At 39.7% G+C, this 14,127-nt stretch overlaps 1 protein-coding gene across 6 annotated transcripts in view; it reads left to right on the top strand.

Annotated features, from left to right (window-relative positions):
- The window catches only part of ANKRD6 (ankyrin repeat domain 6), a 286,595-nt gene that overhangs the window by 127,935 nt on the left and 144,533 nt on the right, over nucleotides 1–14,127 (top strand). For 5 of the 6 annotated variants that reach the window (XM_089691296.1, XM_089691290.1, XM_089691291.1 and 2 more), the window contains exon 2: nucleotides 3,128–3,170. The exons of the other annotated variant lie outside the window; for it this stretch is intronic. The gene's annotated coding sequence lies outside the window, so the exon portion shown is untranslated. The remainder of the gene's footprint in view (nucleotides 1–3,127; nucleotides 3,171–14,127) is intronic. 6 annotated transcript variants of the gene reach the window in all.

Here is a 14,127-nt window from a genome sequence, read left to right as displayed (position 1 = left end):
TCTTCAAAGAGATTTATGGGTCAGAGGCCTTCTAGACCCATAAGAACTTTTAGACCCATAAGGGGTCTGTGTGATACTGTGATAACTAAAATAGCAGTAAATATGTACTTATGTATATCAAATTTAGTCTTCTGGGCCCAAGCAGGAAGTGAGCAATCTCGGCTTTGTCTAAGAACTTCTTAGTTTCTAGTAAATATCTGACTAAAGATCCAATTCCCTGAGACCATGTAGATCCCAGGATGTCTTTAGATGTGGATTCTGCTTGGAGAGCAGTAGTGTACACTGGAACAGGTCATGCGATGAGATGGTACCAGGTTTATCATTTGTGTTTTACTTTTCCTGGAATTTGAATAGTGTCTGCTGAGCTTTGTCAGATATGTTTAGGTAGAAGGATCTGTGTGTTTTTAGTAGTTCACTGCTCAACTCTCTCTCTATGAGTAGCTGAGCAGGTGTGATAGTTGAAAATGAAACCTACGTATTATCTACACTATACCAAACCCACAAATGTGTCTGAGCTTTTTGGCCCATACTTTAATATAGAACTCAAAGAATGCTGTATCTATTTGATGTTGATGTCATCGTTGAAATATTAAAAAGTATATAACAGAATATGCAAAAATGAAATAAAGGCTGCAAAAATTAAAAACGAACGACAGATTGCAAAAGATAGCAGTTCCAACCCCCAAAAATTCTTCAAATATATTAATCGTAAAAAGGTCTGGTCCCAGCATGTAGACCCTTTACAAAATAATCTAGAGTGGATGACTGGGGACAAAGAGAAGGCAAATTTATTAAATATTTTCTTCTGCCCTGTGTATACAAAGGCGCATGGGGGAGCTCTTGTTCATAATGGGCATGGTATTGACACAGCTCAAGATGATCCACATTGGCTCACAAATGATATGATCCAAAAATATTTAGATAGAATAAAGGTGAATAAAGCACCTGGACCGGATGGCATACACTCACGGGTTCTTAAAGAATTGAGCTCTGTCATTTCAAAGCCATTGTTTCTAATTTTTAGGGACTCTTTAGTGACTGGCATAGTACCACTTGATTGGCGTAAGGCCAATGTGGTGCCAATATTTAAAAAGGGGTCAAAATCTTTACCAAGTAATTATAGACCTGTTAGTTTAACTTCTAGTTGATAAGATACTGGAGAGTTTAATAAAAGACCACATAGGTGAGTTCTTGCTGGAAAAAATATTTTAAGCAACAGACGCCATGGATTCATGAAAGACAGAAGCTGTCAGACAAATCTGATTTCTTTTTATGAGGAGGTGAGCAAAACCTTGGACAGAGGGGTGGCAATGGACGTGGTATACTTGGATTTTGCAAAAGCGTTTTGACACAGTTCACCACACATGGCTAATGTGTAAGGTAAAGTCTAAACGTAAATGGATAGAAAACTGGCTAAAAGATTGTATTCAGAGAGTAGTGGTTAATGATTCATACTCTGAATGGTCTAGGGTTGTCAGTGGTGTACCCCAAGGTTCAGTGTTGGGACCCTTACTTTTTAATATATTTATAAACGATATAGGGTCTGGGATTATAAATACCATTTCAGTCTTTGCAGATGACACCAAGCTGTGCAGTGGAATAACGTCCTTACAGAATGTCTCCAATTTACAAGCTGACCTCAATGCACTGTTTTATTTGGGCAACTATGTCGCAAATTAGGTTTAATGTTGATAAATGTAAGGTTATGCACTTGTGGGCTAAGACTATGCATGTATCATACATACTAGGGGGGGGGTACAACTGGGGGAATCAATGATGAAGAAGGATCTGGGAGTTCTGGTAGATCACAAGCTTAATAATGGCATGCAATGCCAAGCTGCAGTTTCTAAAGCAAGCAAAATCCTCTCTTGTATTAAGCGGTATAGACTCCAGAGAGAGAGATATCATATTACCCCTGTACAGATCATTAGTAAGACCTCATCTGGAATATGCAATTCAATTTTGGGCACCAATTCACAAAAAGAACATTGGGGAACTGGAGAAAGTACAGAGAAGGGCAACCAAACTGATAAGAGGCATGGAGGAGCTCAGCTATGAGGAAAGATTAGAGGAATTGAATGTATTCTCTTTTGAGAAGAGGAGATTAAGGGGGGAAATGATCAACATGTATAAATACATCAGTGGTTCATATAGTGAATTCGGTGTAGTTATTCACCCTGAGGTCATCACAGTGGACAAGGGGGCACTATTTACGTCTGGAGGAAAATAAATTTAATCTCCAAACATGGAAAGGTTTCTTCACAGTAAGAGCTGTGAAAATGCGGAATAGACTCCCTCAAGAGTTGGTTCTGGCCAGCTCAATGGATTGCTTTAAAAAAAGGCCTGGATTCTTTCTTGGATACACACATTATAACTGGTTTCTATTTATAGGTAAAGTTGATCCAGGGAATATCAGATTGCCTCTCGGGGGATCAGGAAGGAATTTTTTCCCCTGCAGGAGCAAATTGGATCATGCTTTGCTGGTTTTTTTGCCTTTCTCTGGAGCAACTGCGGGTGTAGGATTATAACTTTTTTCTATTGGTTGAACTGGATGGACTTTTGTCTTTTTTCAGCCAGACTAACTATGTAACTATGTTCTCAAATGTCCCTGCTTCACATTTTATATATCTACAGTTAAGCCATATGATTAGTTGGTTTCCAGCCAATTACATTTGAGTGTGTTGGTTTAGAGTTTTGCCTTAGGTCTGACAAACCAGCTGAAAAAATGTCAGAGTTATATAATACGATAATACACACATCAAACATCAAAGACTGCCTATATCTTGAACTAAACCTAAATTCAAAGTGTAAGTCCACTTTCAGAATTAGGCAGGCACTAGGTAGAATGGAAGAAGGTGGGTAAGGATATTAGAAGTGTCACTAACCTAGCTGATAGATATAAGAAGTAGAATTCTGTAGCACCACAGTTCTAGGTCACAACACTAAAACCCAATGTTTAAATAAGTGATTTCAACTAACTCTACAATACTGTACAATTGCGAATTTGTTATTTTAACTGATGGTTCTCATGACAGCAGCAACCTAGAGCACAGTTGTTGGAACAAGAGTGCTTTGGGATATGCTTTTTTGTTCTGTTTTAATACTGTCTCTTCTTTGTCATTTACAGTGTTTTGTGCTGTTCAACCAGGATCGTCTTATTCTGCTGATAGGTACGTTTGTATTGATTTGATCACAACTATTCTCCAATCCTTATGGTTGTCTAATTGTTTAAAGTCAAAGTAAGCTTTAAATGTATGTACATTTAACTTAAGGCAGATTTTAGTTGGTGTTCTAAAGAGAAATTCCAGGGAATAAATTACTGTAAACTAATCAGTGATCTACTATTGCTATTCAGCAAATACTGCAACTAGACTAAAGTCAGAATACCCAAAGTTGGCCTTAAAAAACATTTTTGTAATTCACTACAGTCAGAGTCCAAAGAGTACCTCATCGTGTCACTGGAAGTTTAAGCCTATGTTGTGTAACTTCCTATTTTTCCTTCTCTCTCCTTCACTCTCTGTCTCTCAGTCTCTCTCTATCCTGTATCACCAGTCACATTCAGGATTTCAGGGCAGGTTGGAGTCTGGTTGGTCACTGAGAGATGTTTCTAAATATTGTCTCTAGAGGTGAGGGACAGCAAGGAGCCTGCATTGAATGTGTTTAAGAATAGACATCCTGCATTAGAAGCAGGGCTTTTCAGACCACCACAATACTAACAAAAGGAAATACAGTGGACTGGTGCCTTACAGCAATTTTTAGATAAACAGTACTGTGCAGAAGGTTATACTCCGTCTGTATGTATGAATTTGGTTTTCAATTTTCTCCTTCCTTAGTCCTACACCATAGGACCCCTCTCCCATAAATTTTGAGGCTGATACAGTCCATGTGTTAATTTTTGGCCTTGAAATCTCTGTTAACTGTGATTGAAACCTTACTTTTTCTGCATCCCACCAATGTCTGTGGCTCGTTATTTCCAATTCGTGTGCAAATGTGGAGCAGTGTTGATAACACTGTCAGTATTTTAACTGGCAGCCAGTAAAAAAACAGGCACTTTTCTCCTGCCAGTAAATGCTTGTGACAGGAAAAGGTTGCCAGTTAAAAATATGGCTGTGACGCTCGACTCAGAACTGAGCATGTGCAGTTTCGGTCTGGAGCCGGCAGAGTCCCTTCGAATGCCTGCTACAGTGTGTTCAGGCAGCACCGGTGGGGAACGGGTCTGGAAGAGGTGGTGTCTAAGCGTGTTGTGTGATGTCATGGTGCAAGGGAGCTGAGCTGTGTGGAGCAGCCAGAGCCTCATGTGTGGGTCTGCGGGACAGGAGAAGGCAATCCGGGAGCAGGACTAGGACTATTTAGTGCTGTTTAGACTGGAGTGGACTGAACGGACCTGGCATGGAGAGAGACTGTCACTGTGACTCAGGAGTGGATGTGTCATGTTTCGTTAGGTATCATCTGTGCTGCTTCACACTGCTGCCAGTGTCACTCAATTTCATGTGTGTGTGTGTGTTCCCATTCTTACTTCTTGATCTCCTGAGTCCTGTTCCTGAGCTACTAACTTACTATATTGAAAATAAAATAAGAAATATGCCTTTTGCTTTAATATCTACCTTGAATCAAATTGCTAATTGCATATTGTACTTGATTGTAGCCTAAATACTGAAATTTGCACTTTTTAAAAAAAATATATATTTTTTTAACTTTTGGAAATGCCAGTAAAAACTTGGCCGTGCCAGTAAAAACTGTGTCCTATCAGGGAATTTCAGTTTGCTATGCTGGCAACACTGTCACAGAGTTAGTCAGGAAAACAAAACATTGTTATCACATACTGTAATTTTTCTTTCCTGATCAACTCCATGGCAGCACGGGATACCTCCCAGTTTTTGAGTAAGCTAGTTATGAAACGTGGACTGTACCAGCCCTATAATTTATGAAAGAGGGGGTCTCTGGGGTAGCAGTGAGACGGAGTCTACACATACAGTCATGGCCGAAATTGTTGGCACCCTTGATATTTTTCCTGAAAATCAAGTATTTCACACAAAAAAGGTATTGCATTAACACATGTTTTGCTATACACATGTTTATTCCCTTTGTATGTATTGGAACAAATATAAAACAGAGGCAGAAAAGCAAATATGACATAATGTCACACAAAACCCCAAAAATGGGCTGGACAAAAGTATTGGCACCCTTAACTTAATATTTGGTTGCACACCCTTTGGAAAACATAACTGAAATCAGTCGCTTCCTATAACCATCAATAAGCTTCTGACACCTCTCACCCGGAATTTTGGACCACTCTTCCTTTGCAAACAGCTCCAGGTCTCTCTTATTGGAAGGACACCTTTTCCCAACAGCAATTTTAAGATCTCTCCACAGGTGTTCAATGGGATTTAGATCTGGGCTCATTGCTGGCCACTTCAGAACTCTCCAGCGCTTCTTTGCCATCCATTTCTGAGTGCTTTTTGACGTATGTTTGGGGTCATTGTCCTGCTGGAAGACCCAGGATCTTGGACGCAAACCCAGCTTTCTGACACTGGGCCCTACAGTGCGACCCAAAATCCTTTGGTAATCCTCAGATTTCATGATGCCTTGCACACAGTCAAGGCACCCAGTGCCAGAGGCAGCAAAACAACCCCAAAACATCATTGAACCTCCACCATATTTTACCGTAGGTACTGTGTTTTGTTCTTTGTAGGCCTCATTCCGTTTTCGGTAAACAGTAGAATGATGTGCTTTACCGAAAAGCTCTATCTTGGTCTCATCTGTCCACAAGACGTTTTCCCAGAAGGCTTTTGGCTTACTCAAGTACATTTTGGCAAACTGTAGTCTTGCTTTTTTATGTCTCTGTGTCAGCAGTGGGGTCCTCCTGGGTCTCCTGCCATAGCGTTTCATTTCATTTAAATGTCGACGGATAGTTCGCGCTGACACTGATGCTCCCTGAGCCTGCAGGACAGCTTGAATGTCTTTGGAACATGTTTGGGGCTGCTTATCCACCATCCGGACTATTCTGCGTTGCAATCTTTCATCAATTTTCCTCATCCGTCCACGACCAGGGAGATTAGCTACAGTGCCATGGGTTGCAAACTTCTTGATAATGTTGCGCACTGTGGACAAAGGCAAATCTAGTTCTCTGGAGATGGACTTGTAACCTTGAGATTGTTGATATTTTGCCACAATTTTGGTTCTCAGGTCCTCAGACAGTTCTCGTCTCCTCTTTCTGTTGTCCATGCTTAGTGTGGCACAGACAGACACACAATGCAAAGGTTAAGTGAACGTCTCTCCTTTTTATCTGCTTTCAGGTGTGATTTCTATATTGCCCACACCTGTTACTTGCCCCAGGTGAGTTTACAGGAGCATCACATGCTTGTAACATTCTTATTTATCCGCAGTTGTGAAAGGGTGCCAATACTTTTGTCCAGCCCATTTTTGGAGGTTTGTGTGACATTATGTCGAATTTGCTTTCTTTCCTCCCTTTTTTTGTTTTGTCCCAATACACACAAAGGGAATAAACATGTGTATAGCAAAACATGTGTTAATGCAATACGTTTCGTGAGAAATACATGATTTCCTGGAGAAATATCAAGGGTGCCAACAATTTCGGCCATGACTGTATGTATGTTGCCATGGAGTTAGTCAGGAAAGGAAAATTATGATAAGTATTTGATAATTTTCTGATAAATGTTTGATGGACAAAATATGGGTAATAAAGTAAGCTAAACTGTTTCTTATGTTTATGGTTCTCCTACATACAGTATGTTTGATGTTTAGTAAGTAGTGATTACTTTGTGTCTTGAGTATATGCAATTACTTCATTGCTTTTTGATGCTTTTAGAAAACTGGTGTACAGTATTTCCACAAACATAAATAGCTATGCACTTATGTAGAAGCAACACACTGTTGTAATGCCTGTAACAGAATCTGTCATGTCATTTTCAAAGCTGGTTTATTTTTCAAATCAATGTTCATCAATCAAAGCTGCATGAGTCTGCATTTGTTGAAACACGTTTCATTATGCGGGAGTAAAAGGACATGCTTTCTGTAAATAATAGTTATTGTATATGTCTACAGGACTGGCGCAGGTGCACCCATAACAGACAGGCTTCTTGTTCCTAATTAATAAGTATTTATAGCCTTCATTATGGTAGAAGGGCTCAGAGCTACTCAAGTGTGACATATCACCCAACTTTTAATGAGACTGGAGTTAGGTTCTTATTTGTTTCTTCTAATCAAACATATTATTATAGAAAAATAATTCTTGGCCACAGTTTTACGTAAATCCAATTAGACGATCCTCATAAAAATATCTTTAGACTGGCTACACAATATTTTGATCTTCAAGCAAAGCACAAATTAAAATTTTACATTTTTTTATTGGTAGGTGAATGGGATAAACCTTCAAGAGGTATCAATGGATATCTACGGGGTGGGTTGCCAGTTTGGATATGTGTTATATTGAATGAATTGAGGTTTTCCAATGACTGGTCGTGACCCAGTTAATTATAAACAAAAATGTGAAAAGGTGAATCCGTTGCATAAACTATCAATGATGAACCACAAAATCTTTCAAAGAGCATGCAACAGGCATGTATTATTGGAACTATCTTACATACAGATAACCTGTACCTAGAAAGATGCAACAAGAACACCAAGCAAACATGGCACAGATTTTGTATACTGCATATAATACTGTAAGAGTGATGTACCATTGTTGGGCCAAGAATTTGACAGAACAGTTATTTAACTGGACTCACATGTAGATGTCACTATCCTAAATATGTAGCCAGGGGTTTCATTTGTGGAAATCCCATCAGTTTATTTCCAGAGGGAAGTCCTATGGTCTTTTGCCAGCCTGAGAGGTTTTGGATGCCAGGAATGCTATCAAAATGTACTACTGCATACAAATGACTGGGGAGAGACAAGGTTGACAATATTTTGGATATCAAATGAGCTGCAATTTAATGTAGGCAAAGCACTTTTTGTCAGTTCGATTTGGCAGCTTTGGTTTTTCAAGGCTTAAAGTGATACCAAAGGCTTGTTTTTTTAATTTTTTTAAATAAAAAACATATCATACTTGCTCTGTGCAATAGTTTTGCACAGAGCAGCGTTGATCCTCCTCTTCTTGGGTCCCCTATTGGTGTTTCTGGCTCCTCCCCCCCCAGCAGTGCCTCCATAGCAAGCTGCTTACTAGGGGGGCACTGGTGCATGGTCACTCCTGAGCCCCGCTCTCTGCGTCCTTAAGACACAGCAGAGCGTGGCTTGACCCTGACACCCGCTCTCTCTTCACAGCCAGTGGCTCGCGCTACTGTGTCTCAGCCAATGTGGAGGGAGAGACCCAGGAGAGGTAGGGCTCCCGTGCACATCACTGGACCGGGATTGGGCTCAGGTATTAATGAGGGCTGAGGGGGGAGCTGCACACTGATGGTTTTTTACCTTTATGCATAGAATGCATGTAGGTAAAAGACCTTCAGGTTTTAGAACGACTTTAATCCAAATTGGGAAATTTGCAGGTGGGCCCACCTTGCTAGCTCTAATCTGGCCAAACTATAAAGCTGTTCATACACGCATTAAATTTCATCCTACTCATGCTGAATTGGCTGAAATTCACTCCATGGGTATCCTTGTCAATAATACTTGGGCCAATGAAATTTTTGATCAACATTTGTTGAAGTCATGTTTGGGTTTGGGTATTCTGACAGCTGGTGACTAATAGAATAATCCACATCACAAGATTTGTCCATTAGTGCTGTAACTGTAGATGGAGGAAACTGTTCAACCCAGGCTTACAAATGATTTTATTTGTGAGATGTGACAACTTAATTCCTGCAATGAACTATAAAAGAAAAAATGTTTGCTCACCTATACACTAGTGGCTGTTTTCAACTTCAAAGTAGTCCTCTTGTGAAGCAATGCATTTTCTAGATGACTGTGTCACTGCTGAAAACATTCCTGGAATTCATTTTCTGGAATGCTGTGCAGTATCTTTGTCATGGTGTGCTGCATGTCCGGAATGTCATCAAATCTGGGTCCTTTTAAGTCTGGTGCATAGTCGGGGGAAAAAAGATGGTTGGTCAAGTTTCAGAATGGATTTCTGGGCCAGGAACTCATGAACACTTAGCTTCATGTGCAGGAGGTAATAATCCTGTCAAACACCTCTGCATTCTTCAAAAGATAGGATAAATTAGAAGACAATGTTCTTTCTCATCTTCTGTCAAAATTTGTGGAATCTTTCTCATTCCCAATTCCTCAGTTAGAATCTGTGGAATCTCTCATTTCCATATCCTCAGTTAGAATCTGCCACACTGTTTTCCTGTTAGTGTTCAGTTCTGGCATAATTTGCACATTCAGTTTTTGATCTGAGCGTTCGAGGGTTTACACTCTGTCCACATCTGTATCTGTCCTTCCACTTCTTGCAAGTTAGAACATGTCAGAACACTCATGAGTGCAAATGGCTGTGTGACTTACCACCACACCACCTTAAAATGAAAAATGGCAACTTTCCAGCCTCCTGGCTATCCAGACTGTGTAGTGCTTGAGCCTGTCTCTGCAGAGACTCACCATGTTATCTCATTTAACATTGTGAACAAGCATACTGCCCAACTTGGGGCTGCACAGGCTCCTGTCTAATTACACACATTCTTTTAATACTCCTTTATATGGCCTGGTCAGATCACCTCTCCTTGATGTTGAAGTAGAAGCTCTGCCAGTGTCCACATATGCTGTTCATGCAGCAGCTTGTCTTCTGGGGGAAATGCCCAGAACCATAGACAACCCCTATACCAAAAGGACACACCTGTACAATCAGGATTTTTGTTTCCAGTAAAGTGTGGACCCAGAGTTAGAGGCAGGCTTAATCCTTTCCAAGTCTTTACAAAGCCTCTGGGCTCCAGAACTCAATCCATAAGTTACCTATCCTGGAGAAAACTGCAAAACCATGTTCTTCACTCAGGACAGACATCCTGAAATCCCTCAACCCGCATAAGTAAGAACCCTGGGTGACATCTAACCCTTAAGACACTGTGACAAGGTACACCACTGTCGCACTGTATCTATATATGTATGTGTGTGTGTGTGTGTGTGTATGAATAATAACTTGTCCGAATTTAATAGCCTATGATCTCTATTTCTAGTTTCCACTAACAGAATCTTCCTAACTTCCACTATGTGCTTCTAATGAACGAATAAATTTAAAGGTTTTTTTTTTTTTTCACACTGTATCTTCCACAGAAAGAAAACATTTGCCAAAACATGCTGTGTTGACTTCTTGCCAAGAAAAAGGAAAATTGGTGAACCTCCAAGATATATCACTCACATAACACCTCTTGTAGAGAAAAAAAAAATGAAAGAAATACTGTCAGTACAGGTTTTCACACAGCTTCTGCTTACTGCTGGGCTTTTATATGGACAAAAAAACCCAGTGTATGTATGTGTATGTGTGTGTGTGTGTGTGTGTGTGTGTATATGTATATATATATATATATATATATATATATATATAAATAAAATCTGTTTATATATTTAAGATAAAAAAGGAGCGCAAATTCTTATATTAGCACTCCCAGAATTGCAAAAGATAGTATCTCATCACCTATTTATATTTGTGAAAACATACTGTTTGACAAGAAACCAATATTTGATTCCAGCTTAAAAATTAATACATTGTGGCATATTGGACACCTGGGTCCTTTTTTTTTAACCATCCCCTCATTCTCTTCTATACATCAAAATTATTTTGAGTAATCACAGCAAAATGAAATGGACACTAAAAATGGACAGGTTAAAAACATAGCCAGTGAAGATTTCTTGTGTATATAGTTATGTTGGTAATCCAATAAAATGATTGAATGGTTGCACATGAGATAACGTGGGGATAATATTGGAGTGCCAAATAAAGTAAAGTTAAGGAGAGTAATAGCAGTGCTCACAGTGCACAGTGGCAAAATATAGGAGTAATAGCAGCATGCTTTGATAGCAACAGACCTACAGGGAGCAGTTCACCAGCCACCTTATTAGGTACACCTGTTCAAATGTTTGGTAACACAAATTGCTAATCAGCCAATCACATGGCAGCAGCAATGCATTTAGGCATCTAGACATTGTGAAGACGACTTGCTGAAGTTCAAAAAGAGCATGGTTGTTGGTGCCAGACAGGCTGCTCTGACTATGTTAAAAAAAACTGTTGATCTACTGGGATTTTCGCACACAGCCATCTGTAGGGTTTACAGAGAATGGTCCTAAAAAGAGAAAATATCCAGTGAGCGGTAGTTGTGTGGACGAAATGCCTTACTGATGTCAGAGGAGTATGGGCAAATTGGTTTGAGATGATAGAAAGGCAGCAGTAACTCATGTCAATATGAACCAAAATCTCTGAGGAATGTTGCAAATACTTTGTTGAATCTATTGCATGATGAATTAAGGCAGTTCTGAGGGCAGAAGGGTATCCAACCCAGTACTAGCAAGGTGTACCTAATAAAGTGGCCAGAGTGTATAGTTTATATGGTCCTCTAAACCAGTGTTTCTCAACTGTTTTTAGTCACAACACCCTTTATAGACATGCACAATATTGAGACACGATATTCTAAAATTAAAAAAATTAAACTAATAGTTTTGCATCCATACACGTCACGTAGGACAGTCAACATTAGAGGTGATGTAGTCTTTCAAAGCAGTACACCTTTGCACACTGGTACTGACTAATATTCCCGCATTTCTCTCTTCCCTCAGTTTCTCACCCTCATTTAGCTAATGTAACCCCAGGGCTGATGGAGAGGGGCAGGGGAGGGGCAAACAAGATGCTGGTCAGGTACCCAACATCCTCTTGATGACATCATTGGTTGTTCGGACCCCAGCAGTAGGCCTGCAGGATGTCCAAGGTTGTAATGATACATAATAAAAACCTGTGGCTTTATGTAACAAAAAAGCAGGTTTGATCCAGCTGCTGAGCTTGTTGGCAATTTGGGGCACTTTTTAGGCATTCTTCCAAGGCACTCCTAAAGGGCCTGGAAGATGTCTGTTTTTGATGAAACGCGTCAGTGGGAGCCTCTCCTCTGATGTCATCGTGCAGTCCGCCATCTTGGAATCTGTATATGATATGAATGCTGCTTTTTTTTCTTCAGTGTTTGTAAGTAAGATTTTATTTGCGCATTAAAGGCACTTTGGTTTTACTGCACTATGAGAGGCACTTTTAATTTTTACATAGGCTAATCTTGATATCAATATTGGAATGGCATATTGATATCTAAGTGGAATCTGGGTCCTAGTCGAAGTATAGGAGTCTGGACGGAGCTGTGTTTATACAGAGCTCCCCTATAATTAAGGGGTCTGCTTATCTGGTAAGCCTCCAATTTGCTTATATGGTGGTGGTTCATTCACGTTGGTGGCTTTCATCACTACTGATTATTATACCCAGGAAACAGATGTGTTTAATTATGAACTGTCTGTGAAGGCTGTTATTCACTTGGACTCTAAGCACTTTATTGTCCTCTGCATAGAGTGTTTGTGATTATATTCACATGATTAATTCTGAGCACTTTACTGTGTATTTATCAGCTGTTCTTTATATGTATTCATGTATTTGTCACAGCTTTGACTTATTCTTAGATAAAAAGTTGCAACCCTGACATTACTTGAACTACACATATGCAATCATATACAACACACAGGCAAAAATAATTCGTTATAACATTCAGGTAGCAATTGGGCAGTCATTACAGTACGCTAGCAGCAAATGGCCATTCGTGACAATAAGCAAGCAACAACCAGAAATACTGTATGTCACCAGAGACCCTGTCAGTACCACATTATCACAACACAACATGTCTACAGAGACATGTTTTCACCATTTTGTGGAATTATTTTTTTGCTGGGCAGTATAAAAATGCAAAATGCGGCAAAAGCGCACTACCATGCATTTCAGCAGATTCTCCATTGAACTCTATAATAGCAAAAACGCTGCTTTTTGCTTTTAAAAAAGTCCCTGACCCTTTCCAAAAACGCAGCAGTTCAAAAATGCATAGATGTGAGAATGTTCCATAGGAAACCATGTTAAATGGACTGTAGTGCGTTTTTGCAAAAAGCACTAAAAAACACATTGGTGTGACTGGAGCCTTAGGAGAGTTTGGTTTGTGTACCCCACAGTACATACATCACATAATGGTGCAGTTGAAGTCTCCTTGCACTATAAAGCTACAGTGATGTAAAATAATGTATTGTACATGTGCATTGCAATTCATTCTTTCTTGCACTTTAACACACATACACAGTTCACTACGGTGCAGTACAACACACAAATTCATATGTTGCATTGTGAAGTATAGAAAAAAATAGTGCTGGATCATTTTTTTGTGTTATGATGTATTGACAGTCCAATCCAAATAAATAGGCTACCAAACCTAACTTGCTTCAGTGCAAAAAAAAGTGCTTTAAAACTACTGTGAATAAGCCCTAAAGTGCATCGGTTGTAAACGAAAATGTTCTTTTTTTAAAATAACAAACATGTCTATACTTGCCTTCTCTGTACAGAGTGGCCCCGAACCTCCTCTTCTCGGGTCCCCCACTGGCTTGTCTGGCTCCTTCTCTCTGGTTAGTGCCCCATAGGAAGCTGCTCCCCACGAGGGTACTCATGCCGGTGCTTCCAAGCCCCAGTGCTGTGTCCATTGACACAGACAGTGGGACTCAGCTCCGCCCTCAGCTTCTATGTCATTGACTTTGATTGACAGCAGTGGGAGCCAATGGAGCTGCAGACGTGTACAGCGCTGGATCAAAAGAGGGCTCAGGTAAGTAAGGTGGGGGCGGTAAGGGGGCAATATGGATTCTTAAATATTTTTTACCTTGATGCAAGGAATGCATTAAGGTAAAAACTGTTTAGGCTTTAGAACCACTTTAACACATGCTGCAATGCAAGCAACAGTGAATGGACCCTAAAAAAATAAAAAAAATGCATGCAAGAATTCTTTTGTCACTTAAACTTCAAAGGTGGCACATAGGTGTTTGCAAGCATGATTTTATTTATTTATGTCTAAATCTAGCACTATTACAACATTAAATCAACAATGAAGAATGTATGTTCTATTAACATTACTTTACATGTGTATTACACATACACTACTTTACATTTATATTATATGTACAGTG

This window comes from Staurois parvus, unplaced genomic scaffold, assembly GCF_062004578.1.
Source record: "Staurois parvus isolate SC_StPar_1 unplaced genomic scaffold, SC_StPar_1.0 ptg000561l, whole genome shotgun sequence".
Taxonomy (NCBI): Eukaryota; Metazoa; Chordata; class Amphibia; order Anura; family Ranidae; genus Staurois; species Staurois parvus.
This window is presented reverse-complemented; position numbering and strand designations above follow the sequence as displayed.